Source organism: Balaenoptera acutorostrata, chromosome 1 (assembly GCF_949987535.1).
Source record: "Balaenoptera acutorostrata chromosome 1, mBalAcu1.1, whole genome shotgun sequence".
NCBI lineage: Eukaryota > Metazoa > Chordata > Mammalia > Artiodactyla > Balaenopteridae > Balaenoptera > Balaenoptera acutorostrata.
In genome coordinates, this window is record NC_080064.1 from 92098685 (window position 1) to 92114646 (window position 15962).

General features: G+C 33.0%; 1 long non-coding RNA gene across 2 annotated transcripts in view; it reads right to left on the bottom strand.

Annotated features, from left to right (window-relative positions):
• The window catches only part of LOC103020454 (uncharacterized), a 35862-nt gene extending 21688 nt beyond the window's left edge, over positions 1-14174 (bottom strand). For both annotated transcript variants that reach the window (XR_009005209.1, XR_449932.2), the window contains exons 1-2: positions 13770-14174; positions 6781-6899 (exon numbers count right to left, since the gene is read on the bottom strand). This is a non-coding gene — a long non-coding RNA (uncharacterized LOC103020454). The remainder of the gene's footprint in view (positions 1-6780; positions 6900-13769) is intronic.
• Positions 14175-15962: the final 1788 nt, after the last annotated feature.

A 15962-nucleotide genomic window follows, 5' to 3' on the forward strand; every position in this document is an offset into this window, starting at 1 on the left:
GAAATAATTTGATACTTCCTCTTTCCCTACCCTATGACTAGATTTAGTCTTTCTCTCTCCTGCACTGTCTTAGCACCCTTTACATATCCCTAGTATCCAACATTGTTTTGTCACTTTTTGCTTCATTTTATGACTTTTTAGATTGTGAAATCTTGGAGGATGCATATTTTTATCTTGTTTACATTTGTATACCTAGAATTTATAACTGTGTATACATACTGTGTAATTCAGTATGCAATTACATACTATGTAATACAGATCTGATTGAACCTCTCTAGAGAGAATGTGTTTTCATGCAATCTATACAGCGTTAAATCAGAATTCAATATGTCTTTGTATTATTAAATGGCAATTATGATTTCTATAATGATAGTGAACTATTTAGATTTTACTGAAGATTAAGTGAGAAGGTAGAAGTTACATCATATAGTATGTATTAATTTTTCTCTAAACATCTTTATCATCTGTTTCTTCCCAGAGTAACTTCTTGGTTACAAATTCTTTCTTAATCTTTTCCCTACTCTCTCTCCAAACCTCACTGGCTCTAACCTTTCATACTACTGACACCTTCTCTCTTCTTTTTTTAAGTAGAAAATAATTTAGCTTTAACTTTGCTTCTTTACTCTTATATTCTAGTTCCCACTATGCCATGCCAGCAATAAAAAATATTCACATTTCTTAAAAATCTGTGTATTTTAAATAAAAACAAGATTGTCCTTATCACCAGGATTTTTCTTTCTTTTCTATTTTTTTCTTTCATTCTAATAAATAATTAAAATGCTGTTAGAGGTATGAGTAATTATATATTCATTTTGCATGTTGTCCTTAATGGATTCTTTAGATGTCAGGTCTATTTGATCTTCTAATGTCAATAACTGCTGACAACTAGAACCATCCTCAGTGGATCTTGTGTAGTTGGGATATAGGATATGTTGTACGAGAAAGAAGCCCACATAACAGTGGCTTAAATGAGATAGAAATATCTTTTCCTTTCATATAATGAAATGGAAAATAGAGATTAAAGTCTGGTTTGGCAGGTATGCTCCATAAAGTTTTCTAAGGGCCTTGCATTTACTATGCTATTGCTTCATGATAGAAAATTGCCCTTATCCTGCAAAAATAAGAATAGCACAAATAACAAGTGTATCCTTTTTGTGAACAATTTGAGAGTAAATTGCGTACATCATGGCCTTCACCCCTAAAAACTTCAGTGGGATTTCTTAGTAATAAAGATATTCTTGTTTATAACCACAAAAAGAAAAGAAAAAAAAAAAAGAAAACTGCCCTTATCTTGTATGGTCCCAAATGTATCCTCATCACATTCACATTCCAGGCAATGGAATGGAGGAAAGAATGGAGCAAGAAATTCATACCCCTTCCTTTAAAGGGTAAAATTCAGAAGTGCTCACATTACTTTTGCAAACATCACATCGCCCAGAATTTAATCATCACTCTAAACTTAGCTGCAAGAGAGGCTGGGAGATTTAGACTTTATTCTAGTCAGTCTAATTAATGTATACTTAAAAATGATTAAGGTAGTAAATTTTATGTTATATGTATTTAACCACTATAAAAAAAGAAATCTTTGCCTAAGACAAAGTCAGAAAGATTGTATCTTGTATTTTCTTCTAGAAGTTGTACAGTTTTAGGTTTTACACTTGGGTCTATGATATAGTTCGAGTTAATTTTTTCACATGATGAGATATATGGGTCAAGGTTCACTTTTTCAGTTTATGGGTATCTAATTTTTCCAGCATCATTTGCTGAAATGTTTGTGCTGTTTTTATAAATAGAATATTTTTACATTTTTGCTCAATTAAGCATATCAATCTTAAAAAATCATTCTCTATTACAAATCTGTACAAGTATGGTCATTTTTTTGATATTTCATGTTAAAAAGTATAGAGTGTTTTACGCCTACATGCTTATAGTTTTTACCTCTAAGTTGTGAGGTTGTAGATGATTTTATTTTCTTCTCTTTGTTTATGTTAATATATTTGTTTTCTAAAAAAGGCATGGTTAATTGAGAAGTAAAAAAATTATTATTATTATTATAAGTACATTTTGACTGTAGGTGTACATCCATAGAATAAAATTAAAAACTGGAAAAAAATAAAAATAAATAAAAATTAGGGATTCTTGTACTATGACAGAGAAGGGAAGATTGGACACTGGCTGAGGACAATTGGCATTTTTTTTTTTTGCCACACTCTCCTGCTTCTTCAAGATATATCCAGCCTGGGGCTTCCCTGGTGGCGCAGTGGTTGAGAATCTGCCTGCCAATGCAGGGGACACGGGTTCGAACCCTGGTCTGGAAAGATCCCACATGCCGCGGGGCAACTAGGCACGTGAGCCACAATTACTGAGCCTGCGCATCTGGAGCCTGTGCTCCGCAATAAGAGAGGCCACGATAGTGAGAGGCCCGCGCACCACGATGAAGAGTGGCCCCCACTTGCCGCAACTAGAGAAAGCCCTCGCGCAGAAACGAAGACCCAACACAGCCATAAAAAAAAAAAAAAAAAAAAAGATATATCCAGCCTGATAGATAAATGGGCAAAAATTATGAACAGTTTATAGAAGATATAAAAAGACCCTCAGACATATAGAGAGATGTTCAATTTCACTCATAATCAGAGACATATAATTAAATTTTAAGTGAAGGAAATAATGTCAGTAAAAATGCTGGTGTAGATATCTCCAAAAGCTGTCAGAATCAACACTGTTAAAATTCTGAAAAAATAGGTAAAGGTCCACATCAACCAAACAAAGGTTTAATGAAGAAAGAGGAAGCCAAGATATGGCAGAACACCTTTGTGTCATTTTACTTGTCCTTGCACCACCTCCTTCCTTGGGTCTACTGGGGTCTTGAAGATGGCAGTTAATCTTCCTAGTGTTGAATCCTGCTTCCTTATTCCAGAGACAGCATAGCAGACCTTCTCAAAGAATTGTGTTTCTCTGTTTGATCTGTCTGAGGGCTACTTAAAGGACAGATGCAAGGCACCTGTCTTTGTTTTTCCTAAGTAGAACACCCTCAGGTCACAGAGGACCTTTCTCAAAAACATTGAAAGGAAAAGAGAAAACCTGTTTCCATCTGGAGCAAAATATAAAAGCTAGGAAGAGATATTCTTTGGAAAATTAGGGCAGTGAAAAGTTTCCTTGGGTATTTAAATACTAGGGGATTTAGAAAGCCATGTTCATGTCATGGGCAGGACTCATGTTCAGGAAAGACCTTGAGAAGACCTTAAGTTTTCACCTCTGGCTCAGTAAAAGCTGTAAGTGAAGGCTACAGCATAATTGTAAACAGGCTGGCTAAACATTAAACAAGTACACCAACATCGAGCCAATTTGCAAAGACTAGAAGAGTTTTTTTGTTTATTTGTTTCTTGTTTTTTTAACTCCAGGTGTTCAAGGAAATTTCTGTCAAAACTCTATCTAACTTAACCACAAGTTAAAGGAGCAGAGATCTCAAAGACCACACATGGCAAAGAATACAACCTTTACAAATAATACTTTAGAAGTCATTAAACAAAGAGCTATAATACACATAGCATAAAAACAAACCATGAGGACAAGAATATTATAATCTCCAGAGTTACTACATTATAATATGTCAAATTGTGCAATTTTTCAACCAAAAATTATAGAGTATGCAAAGAAACAGGAAAATATGATCTATTCGCAAGAGAAGTTAATAGAAACTGTCCCTAAGGGAGTAGACACATTGGACTTACTCAGTGTTAACTATGATAAATGAGCTAAAGGAAGCCAGGAGAAAGATGTCTTAACAAATGGAGAATATCAATAAAGGGGTAGAAAATATAAAAAAGAAAAAAACATTTCTAGAGCTGAAAAGTATATTAACTAAAATGAAGAAATCACTTGAGCTTTTCAACAGCATATTTGAGCAAGCAGAATAGAATTGGCAAACTTGAAGACTGAAATTATCCACTCTGAGGAGCAGAAAGAAAAAAGAATGAAGAAAAATGAACAGAATTTAAGATACCTGTGCAACACCACCAAGTGTACCAACATAAACATAATGTGAGTCCCAGAAAGAGAGAATAGAGAGCAAATGTCAGAAAGAATATTTGAAAATATAATAGCCTAAAACCTTCCAAATTTGATAAAAGACATGAACCTTTATACCCAAGAAGCTCAGCAAATTCCAAGAAGGATAAACACAAAGAGATCTATACCAAGGCATTTTATAATCAAACTGTTGAAAGACAAAGAGAGAATCCTGAAAGAAGCAAGAGAGAAGAAAATTGTCATACACAAGGAATCCTCAATAAGAGTAATAGCCAATTAATCAGCAGAAACCATGAAGGTCAGAAGGCAGTGGAATAACATATTTAAAGTGCTGAAAGAAAAAAATGAATTCCATATGTGGCAAAACTATCTTTCAAAAATGAAGAAGAAACTAAGATATTTCCAAAAAAATAGAAGCTGAGGGTATTAGTCCCTGGTAGACTTGCCCTATAAGAAATGCTAAAGAAAGTACTTCAGGATGAAATAAAATGACATTGGACAGCCATGTGAAGTCATATGAAGCATAAAGAACACTGGTACAGGTAACTACGTAACAAATACAAAACCAGTATTATTGTATTTTTCAACTCCCTTTTCTTTCCCTATGTGATTTAAAAGGCAAATGCATAAAACATTAATTTAAAATCTATGTTAATGGGCAACAATGCATATAGATGTAATTTGTGACAACAGCAATATAAATGGGAAGGGACAGAGCTGTATAGGAGCAGAGATTTTGTACACTATTGAAGATAAGGTGGTATTAGTACAAAATAGATTGTAATAAGTTTAAAAGATTAATTGTAGTCCTCAGGGAAACCAATAAGAAAATAACTTAAAAAAAGAAAAGGAAATGAAAACAGAATAAAAATTGTACACTATAAAGAATCAAGAATCAAATAAGGGCAAATAAGGCACTAATGGAGGAAAATGAAAAACAACAACAAAGACACAACCAAAACAAATAGCAAATGGCAGAGATTCTTTCTTATCCCTAATTACTTTAAGTTTAAATGGATTAAACTGTCCAATTAAAAGGCAAAAATTGTCAGAATAAATTTTTTATAAGTATGATCCAACTACATGTTGTCTACTAGAGACTCACTTAAAATAAGTTAACTGGCATCTGTTCTACAATAAAGAGATCTGAGACACAATAAAACAAAAAGCCATGTAAAAAATTTGTTTAGATCTTGATTTCAAGAAAGCAACTGTATAAATACGTTTTAAAACAACTGAATGAAGTTTGATTATGGAAATCTGATTATGATATTAGAGGATACTAAGGAATATCATTACTTTTTCTGGTCATAATAACTCTGTAGTTTTGGGAAATGCTATTAAACCACTTAGGGGGGAAATTACAAGATACTTAGGAATTGCTTTAAAACCCTTTGTAAGGAAGAAAATGATAAAGAGGGATAAAGCAAATATGGCAAAATATTGATAATTCTTTATTGGTGATGGGTATATGAGGTTCATCATAATACTATTTTTACTTTTTACTGTATTTGAATTATTTTAAAACACTTAGACTGTGATTACTTCTGACCCCCCCCCCCCACTGATTTTATCCTAGTATAAGTCATCACCATATCTCATTGGCATTATTGCAATGGTCTGTAATATTGTGTTCCTGTATCTACCAATGCCCACTTAAATCTGTTTTCAGGCAGAGAAATCCTTTGCAGTAGAAATGAAAATGAATACAACCTTTGATTATAACTATTCCTTGACTCCCCATGCCCCTCAGAGTAAAAGCCAAAGTTCTTGCAATGTTCTAAAGGACTTTCCATGACTTTGCTCTCCTTAAGTCTCTAACCCCGCCTCCACTGCTCCTCTCCCCCCAGGGCTCCAATCACACTAGTCTCCCTCCTCAAGCCAAAAATGCCCCCACCCTAGGGCCTCTGCTCTAGCAGCTTCCTCTTCCTATCATCTGTATAGCTAACTCTCTCACTTTCTTTAAGGTTTTGCTCAAATGTCATTTTCTTAATGAGATCAATGGTGACCTTACTTTATCCTGTCACAATTAAAATTACAACCTGCCCCTTCCCACTTCAGACACACTCCACCTCCTCAACCTGCTTTATTTTTCTTCATAGCATTTACCACTTTTGCATATATGTTTTTCTAATTTATTTTGCTAATTTATAATTGTCTGTGTCTCTCTGATGGAATGGAAGCTCCATCAGGGCAGGGAGTTTTTATGTAATTATTTGCTTGCTAATTTGTTTAATTCTATATTCCAAGTGCCTAAAATAGTACATGGAGCATTGTAGGCAATCAATAAATATTTGGGGGGAGAATGAGTGAATGAATTTTTAAACCAGTGGTAAAATTACGTTTGAAGCATTAAATATGACTGTGTGTATACAAGTCACACTACAATAAAAATTCAACAAATGTCAATTTAGATAAAATATGGAATTTGAAGTTGGTTGTTAGTTTACAAAGTTTTGATTGCTTTTTTTTACCCATCTAGAGTAGTTTGATACTCTTCAGCTAAAAGAGCACAAACATTGTAATTAATGCTATGATTTTAGTTTAGTTTTGAGTGAGATAATAAGTAGAACTTTGACATTTGTCAAAATACATGTTAGTTTTTTTAAAATATATATTTGTTGCTGTCCAAGGGATGATTATTAGCAAAGAATGTTAATTTTTTGAGAGTAATTATTATGATAGGTGCTACAGGATATATCAGAAATAAATTTTTATTAAAAATTGATAAAATCACCTTTTATAACTCACCTTTTCCAAGAGAAAAAACTAGATAGATGAAAGTTTATTTAAAAGCTATGTTTAATCCTCATATCTTCTCAGTGTGATACCATACCTCTTGCTCGTTGAGAAGAATTCACCTGCAGTCACTATTAAATGAAAGAAAAAGAAGAGCTACCTTTGAAATTGGAAACAAAATTTAAAGAGTCTAAAAAGGAGGAACATGTACTGTGCTTATCTATTTGCATAAAACATTTAAAAACATTAGATAAAGTAAAGAAAGTTGAAAAGAGAAAGTGGAGTAAGTAAAGCTTGCAGGAATTTTTCCCATTGATTCTTTGACGAGTTGTGAAACTACTGAGAAGGATGTGAAAGAAGAGGTCCAAAATAATGTTTACTGGTTTTGACTAACCAACTAACTGAATGAATGATAAAGGAATGAAATGGAAAATTCAGGGAAATATATACATTTTATACCTTGATTTCAACAAGCCATTTGACTCTCTGTCACAATATCTTTATGACCAAAAGGGAGAAACTTGGACCAAATACAAACACATTTGGGTACATTTTAACTGGTTGAGCAAATATACCTAATGCTTATTGATTAATGGATTAATGCAAGCTTTAATTACATAAACGGTGCTCTTTGGTTTTTGGTATATTAACTCAGATGAATAATAATAATGCCTGGGGCTTCCCTGGTGGAGCAGTGGTTGAGAATCTGCCTGCTAATGCAGGGGACACGGGTTCGCGCCCTGGTCTGGGAAGATCCTCTATGCCGCGGAGCAGCTGGGCCCGTGGGCCACAACTACTGAGCCTGCATGTCTGGAGCCTGTGCTCCGCAACAGGAGAGGCCACGATAGTGAGAGGCCCGCGCACCGCGATGAAGAGTGGCCCCCGCTTGCCGCAACTAGAGAAAGCCCTAGCACAGAAACAAAGACCCAACATAGCAATCAATCAATCAATCAATCAATTAATCTTTAAAAAAGAAATAATAATAATAATGCCTGACATTGCATAGCATTTTATAGTTCACAAAGAGCTCATTTGTGAGCTCTCATTTAATCCTCATCATAGCCTTGTGCTGAAGGCTGGGACAATGCGATTATCTTTCTTTAACTAGATATGGAAACTGATTTTCAAACTAATTTTATTTTCCTAATAAAGTGATTATCTTTATTTAAGTAAATATGGGTAAATGATTTGCCTAAAGACATATGGGAATACATATGCTTATTAATAAAAAAAGCTAAGAGAAATAACTAACAATTTGGATAAAATAATACAGATTCAAAAACATCCTCAAAGTGGATGTATAGAACAAATCTAACAAGAAAAACAAATTAAAATAACTATAAACACATGAAATAAACTGGGTTTTCTCTTTTGAGCATTTATCTCAGTTTGTAATTGTATATTTATTGTTGTGACTGTTTTATTAATGTTTGACTGTTTCTAGAGACTGTATGGTCATCAGAGTGTCTGTGCTCAGCAATACATCTCCAGAACCTGGGGTAGTGCTTGGCACTAGTAGTTATACAACTAATAATTAAATAAATTCAGCACAAAGGTTATAAAAATGTCAAGTATAAATTTCACAATCAAAAGACATATCTTGAGAGCTTTATATCAGAAAGTAAAATAAGGTTTTAGTTGACAGAACAAAAATATAAAAGAATATGCATTGTAATCTTAGCCTATGTAACTGTGCATGATTTTAAGCTCTACTCATAATCAGGGTAATGGCCAACCAGATTGTGTGCAGAAGATTGTGTGCATATTGGAAATTACTGGAGAAAATTCTAGAATTTAACTTGAACATTTCTTTTGTTAAAATAATTTTTAAACATTTGTAGGAAGGTAATGTGTAAGAAATAGGTATATAACTAATAGTTCCAAGGTGAAAGTAGGGCCAACGAATAGATTGTCTACAGAGGCAGTTTTATTCTCTATAAAAATAAAATTTTATAAGATATAAAAATAGAACAACCCAACACTATAAGAAATGGTCTTGTGAAGTAAGGGAATCTGAGTCATTGGGAGTATTTAAACAGATCTGGATAAACTTGCCAAAATCATGACAGAGAACATTTATTTTCTTGGATAAAAATTTATTAGATTCTGTTTTACTATAACATATTCCTAATTAAATTGGTCATATTGTCCTTGAATATTATTACCAGGCACTGGAGAAAACATACACACTATGTATATATATATTTTTATTTTGACCAATTTACCTGATTTTTGGCACCAGGCATTATATTTAAACCCTTGCCTTCATAACAAATAAGATTTAGTTCTTGTTATTGCTGTCAACTTTAAAAATATTCAGGTTTTAAACAAAAGGGAATTGTATCAGATAGCTATTTATTAAGTTAAAAAAAATTTTAAACTATTCAAATGTGTATGCATAAAAGTATTTTCAAAGGCTAATATTATATAAAATAGGTTTCAGATGAAAACAAACAGAAAAAAATTTCTCATTCTTCCAGAGAATACTCTTCTCTATGTTTGGAAATTTATAAAAGGAATTTTGTGATTTTAAGAATTAGAGTTATATCTGTTAGATTTTAGCTTTTGGATGCATGAAGTGGGACATTGTCTCAATACTGGTGATGCTAGTTTTTGCTTTGCTGTTCAGAATCACACTTTGCAAGCACATCCATTAAGAGATTCTTCCTAAAGTATATCTAAAAAGCTAAATGCTTCCAGCTGTGCTGAGTATATTAATTTCCATTATCTTCTAGTACCTTCCTCTTGGTAATCATCTGCAGACAACTACCTGTAGAAGAGCAGCTCTATGTTTATGTATAAATAAAATAGGTTATATATGTGCTTTTCTATTTTTCTCCACACAAAAAAAGTGTTTTACTCCTGCTGTTCAACACATTTTGATGTGCTGTTCTATAAATTTAAAGCAAGGTTAAAAAGAAAATTAAACAAGAATCATCTGGCAGCATTGCAAGTTAGTATCATACACCTGGCACATAGATTCCAAAGCAAAGTGATTCTTTGGGAAAGAACTGCTTGATAAACAGGAGAACTAAAAAAAGGATGAACAGATGACAGTGCATTGAAAATTAGATAAAAGCCTGCAATGTGATATTGCAGGAAGGTGTGGAGATGTAATGAGACAAGACAGAGCAAAGGGAAAACTAGACAGAATAAGGAGAAAAATTCCTAAGTGTGAGCTATTTTACAGTGCCAAATAGCTTCTCAAGAAATAGTGGAAACTCTGTCCCTTGAATAATTTCAAAGTAGAGTAGGAAATTGGACTGAGAATATAAAGTGGTGACAAAACTTTAATGACTGAAGAATAAGGTGATGAAATAAAGAAACAAATACAAATTCAAAGAGTTAGGTGATTTTGAACATGATGGTTTTGTTAAGTTTCTCTCTCATTAACAACAATAATAATTGTAATATTTAAAATTTATGAAAGATTTTTATAAATTCCTAAAAACCATAACTAATCAAAAAGAATACAAGTTAATCTTTGTAGATATGTTGAAAACTAAGACTTACAGTTGAGCCTCTGATGAGACTGCAGCCCCTGCTGATACTTGGATTGCAGCTTTATAAGAGCCTGAACAGAGGACGCAGTTGAACTGTGCCCTGACTCCTGACCCATGGAAATTGTGAGATAATAAATGTATATTTTTTAAGTGGCTAAGACTGTTTATACAGCAATAGAAAACAAACACAGGCATCAATGTTTAAAACAAGAAAATGTTACTTAAAAGATTGTATAAAGAATATTTAACTAATATAATATTGAATTGAAATGAATGATGCCAGAAAACTGCTTGCCCTCATATTTGCACCTGCTAGTAACTTTATAGTCTAAGCCCTTTTGCAGAGCACAGTTTTCATTTCCATCTCTAGTTAAATTGGGACTGGTGCCTCTTATCTGTTTTTTTTAAATCTTGCTTTAGACTTTGGGGAAAAAAAAATCAATACAAGGACTGGTTCTATCTTTAGATTAAAAATGTATGCAAGTTATTAATCAGTAATAATCAGAGGATAATTTAGGAGAATTTCAAGTTTTCTCTTTGTTCTAAGTATTATCTAAATGTGCCTTAAAAATGCCCTGTTAATAAAGGCTGTATATGAAAAGCTTACAGCTAATATTGTAAACAATGGGGAAAAACTGAAAACTTTTTCTCTAAGATCAGGTTGATCACTCTTGACACTTCTATTCAACATAGTACCAGAAGTCCTAGCCACAGCAACTAGGCAAGAAAAAGAAACAAAATTCACGTAAGATGGAAAAAAGAAGTAAAATTGTCCCTATTTGCAGATGACATGCTCTTGTACATAGAAAAACCCAAAGACTCCACAAAAAAATGTTAGAACTAATAAACTAATTCAGTCAAGTGGTGGGATACAAAATCGACATACAAAAATCAGTAGTATATTATACATTAAAAATGAACTATCCGAAAAGGAAACTAGGAAAGCAATTTCATTTACAATACTACCAAAAAGAATAAAATGCTTAGGGATAAACTTAATTAAGGAAGTAAAAGACTTAAACACTGAAAATTACAAAACACTGATGAAAGAAATTAAAGAATATACAAAAAAAAAAAATGGAAAGATGTCTTGTGTTCATGGATAAGACAATATTGTTGAAATATCCATACTACTTAGTGGTCCAGATTTAATGCAATCCCTATCAAAATCCCAATGGCAGGTTTTTAAAAATTTTTTAACAGAAATAGATAAAAATCCTAAAATTCATATTGAACCACAAAGATTCTGAAAGCAAAGAAAATCTTGGGAAAGAAGAACAAAGCTGGAGACATCACAGTTCCTGATTTCAAGCTATATCATAAAACTACAATAACCAAAACAGTATGGCACTGGCATAAAGACAGACATATAGACCAACAAAACAGAATAGACAGCCCAGAAATGAATCCATGCATACATGGTTGATTGATCTTTGACAAGAGAGGCAGAAATGCACAACGGGGAAAGGATTGTCTCTTCAACAAATGGTACTGGGAAAACTGGATATTCATAGGCAAAAGAATGAAATTTGACTCATCTTACATCATACACAAAAGTCAACTCAAAATAGATTAAAGACCTAAATGTAAAACCTGAAACTGTAAAATTCCTAAAAGAAAACACAGGAAAAACCTTCATGACATTGGTCTTGGCAATGATTTCATGGAGATGACACCAAAACCACAGATAACAAAGCAAAAATAGAAAGTTGAACTACATCAAATTAGAAACCTTCTGCACAGCAAAAGAAACAATCAGCAAAGTGAAAAGGCAATGAATGGGAGAAAATATTCACAAACATTATATTGGATAAGGGATTAATTTCCAAAATATATAAGGAACTCCTATAATTCAATAGAAATAAATAAATAAATAACCTGATTAAAAAATGGGCTAAGACTTGAGTAGACATTTATCCAAAGAAAACATCCAAATGGCCAACAGGTATATGAAAAAATATTCAATGCACTAGTCATCAGGGGAATGCAAATCAAAACCACAGTGATGTATCACCTCACATCTGTTAGGATGGCAAATATTTTTTTTAAAAAAGACAAATTTTGGCGAGTATGCAGAGACATGAAAACCCTTGCACACCCTTGATGGGAATGTAAAATGATGCAGCCACTATGGACAACTGTATAGTGATTCTTCAAAAAGTTAAAAATAGAACTACCACATGATTTAACAATCTCACTTCTGGGTGTTTACCCCTGCCCCCACCAAAAAAAAAAAAAAAAAAATCAGAATCTTTCCAATGTTTTGCATGCCAATGTTCACTGAAGCACAATAGCCAAGGTGTGAGAACAACATATATATTCATGAATGGATGAATAGATAAGGAAAGTGAGGTATACACATGCAATGGAATATTATTTGGTCTTAAAAATGAAGGAAATCCTGCAATATGCAACAACATGGATGAATCTTGAGGACATTTTACTAACTGAAATAAGCCAGTGCAAGAATGACAAATATTGCCTGATTCCACTTATATGAAGTATCAAATATCGTTAAACTCATAGAATCAGAGGGTAGAATGGTGCTTGCCAGAGGCTGGGGCATGAGAAACTGAGAGTGTTGCTAATCAACAGGCATAAAGTCTCACTTATGCAAGATAAATAAGTTCTAGATATTTGCTGTACAACATTGTCCCTACAATTACCAGTATTTTATTGTCACTAAAAAATTTGTTAAGATGGCAGATCTCTTTCTAAATGTTCTTACCATAATAAAATAAAATTTTAAAAGAGTTTTCAATTAATAAAGCAAATAATTTTAATAGGAAAAATGCTCAGTCAATTTGTATTGCTATTAAATAATTAAAATTAAACGTTCACTTGCTCTGTTTTTATCCAAACTAAAAGACTAATTATTTTACTCATTAAATTATATCTTCTTACTTTCTTGTCTGTGAAAAAATAATAATCTGTACTTTTGTCTAGGTGACTGTGATTTCCACTGCTACTCTTACCAAAGAAAATCATTCACTCTATGACTCTAAAATGTAAGCAAATGTTGCATAATGTTCTTTGCACTTTGTTAATATTAATAATAACAATGATAATGACAGTCACCATTTATTAAGTATTTACTTAGTGTTAGTCCTATGAGATTTTTGTATTTTATCTAATCCTTACATACAATCAATGAGGTGGAAAATATTAGCTTTTTTATCATCTGAGGAAATGGAGGCTTAGAAAATTTAGGTAACTTATCTAAGAACATACATTTTACTAAGTGTAGACCCAAGAATTTGAATGAGGTTCTTTAGATATGATGCAATATGGAGTGATTCTGATAATTATAGGAATTTCTCCAAAAAACTGCTATTGTCTATATAAAAAATACTTAAAAAAATAGTATAGAAACAAAATAAAAATTTTACGTATCAAGACACTAAAGATAACTCAATAGAATATTCATGAACAAGTGAGGGCAAAGTAGGATTTAAACAGATGCATTTTAATCACAGTTCCATTCATAGTCAAACTTACAGAAGTGCTATCTGCACTGGAAGATTTTGCTGTTAAACAGTCCATTCAGTCTTCAACCCACTGTAATATGGCTTGTTGCCTTTCTTTCTTCTGAAATTTCAGTAATTGAAATCATCTATGAATTCCTAATTCCAAATCGAGTGAAAATTTGCCCTTGTTATAGCCATGTTCTCTTAAATATTTGACACTGTTGACTACTCCTAATTGAAATTTTCTCCTTCTTTGGTTTTCATGACACTAATTATTCCAAATTTCCTTTTATTTCTGTGGCAGTCCTTGCTCACATTTATGTGTTCACCTTCTTTTGCCCAACATTTAAATATTAGTGTTATCCAGAGTTCTATCCTCAGCTTTATCTTCCTCTCCTCGATAATTTCTTCCTGGAAGATGATGTCCAACCTTTGCCTTCAGCTACTACTTGACTACTAAAGATACCCAGTCACATTCTGTGCTCTAAATTCATATAGCCAAAGCTTACTCAAAATCTATTCATGGACATTACTTAACTGAACTCATGATCTCCTCTGTACCCGACAACATATTTCTGGATCTCTTTATTCCATTTTATATTTAGTGTTTAGTATGGGGCTCAAAAATGTGTACTGCATGATGGAATTACATACTTTTAAAGGTGTTTGTTCAATCTGGAAAGTGAGTAACGATTGTCAGATTTTTTTTTTAAATTGCGAATACTCCTTTCAGAGTAATAAGTAGTAACCTTACACACTTCAAGGATTACTTATATATCTGCTCAAAATGAGCAGTTATTTCTTCTCAGAGTAACTTCAAGTAAAATTATTAGGAGGAAAGTATTTTTGGTTTCCTTTTCTTCTCTTCTCTGAAAATTAGACTTTTCTTTTAGTGTTCACATATCCAGGAACACAATGCTCTCAAAAGATCCCTTAACCATTATGATAAAGTGTACTAGTTAGTTATTGCCATAATACTGCTATATAACAAATTACACAGAAATGTAAAATAACTTTTTCATCAGTCACCTTTCTGCAGATTGGTTGGAGCAGGCTCATTTTGCCTGAGTTCAGCCTGATTTGGCTTCAAGCTGAGGTTGAGTTCAGGTCTGCTCCACATGTTTTTATTCCTCCTTGGACTAGTAGGCTGATCGGGACATGTTAATTTCATGGCAATATGCCATAGTTGAGGTGATATATAGAGTCTCTGAGTGTGGGGAGAAGAAGAAAAAAATGCTTAATGTTGATGTTAAAAACCCTTCACAGAGGAGGTGACATTTGATCTGGGTATTAAAGGATGGGAAATTAAAATTAGCCAATCAGAGAATGAGGGAAGAACTTTCCAATTATTGATAATGAGGCATAAGATTATTTATATTAGCTTAAAATGATTTATTATACTATCTGAGAGAAGAAGGTTTGAGTTTTAGCAAAAGCATGAAAGCTGAAATCCCAACTTAGAGAAATGACTACTACAGAATTTTACAAACTCAGGCAAGTGGACCCTCCTGGCAGTAAGATAATGCATGTTAGAAAGGCTGTAACACATTGAATCGGACAAACTAGCAATCAAAGGCAAACTAGCTACTTAGGACCTAATAAATCTTACTGGTGTGTTTGGTTTAACCTGAATACAGTTCTTTGAAAATTTGAACTAATGATTTGAAATAGGGCAATTTTACATAAAGATCCAAATCTTTGACAATGTCGAGTTTGTAGTCCAACATGAGAAGTGTTGTCTAGAGCTGCATGATGGGTCCTTTGTTAAGAGGGATGTATACTTTCCAAGTTAGTTCCGACTCCATGGAACCTTATCGTCTCCTTTTCCCAGAGATGGATTGTCAGTTGCCATTTATCATTAAGCATGGACTATTTGTTTTTTCTGGTAAAAGAGAAATATTTATCTGTATTCTATCAATAATTGATGAATGAAAGATATACCAAAAGAGACACGTGTTTCAAGAAAAATGGGAGAAAGCATATTTGTAAGGACTATTTCTCTGTTTAATATGCAAGTGAGATGCTATTTTAGAAGATGATGATAATAAGAAGCTATTAATAGGAGGCTTTCCAAAAGCTGTGCAACCCTAGTTTTATGTTTTCTGCTGGTGCTGCTGCCACCAATATTGTATCTCATCTTCAGGATAATTTATCACAATGCAGGGTCAAAAAGTTCCCAGCAATTAGCCACCCCAAACTCTGAGAATCTCAAATCCTAATGTAA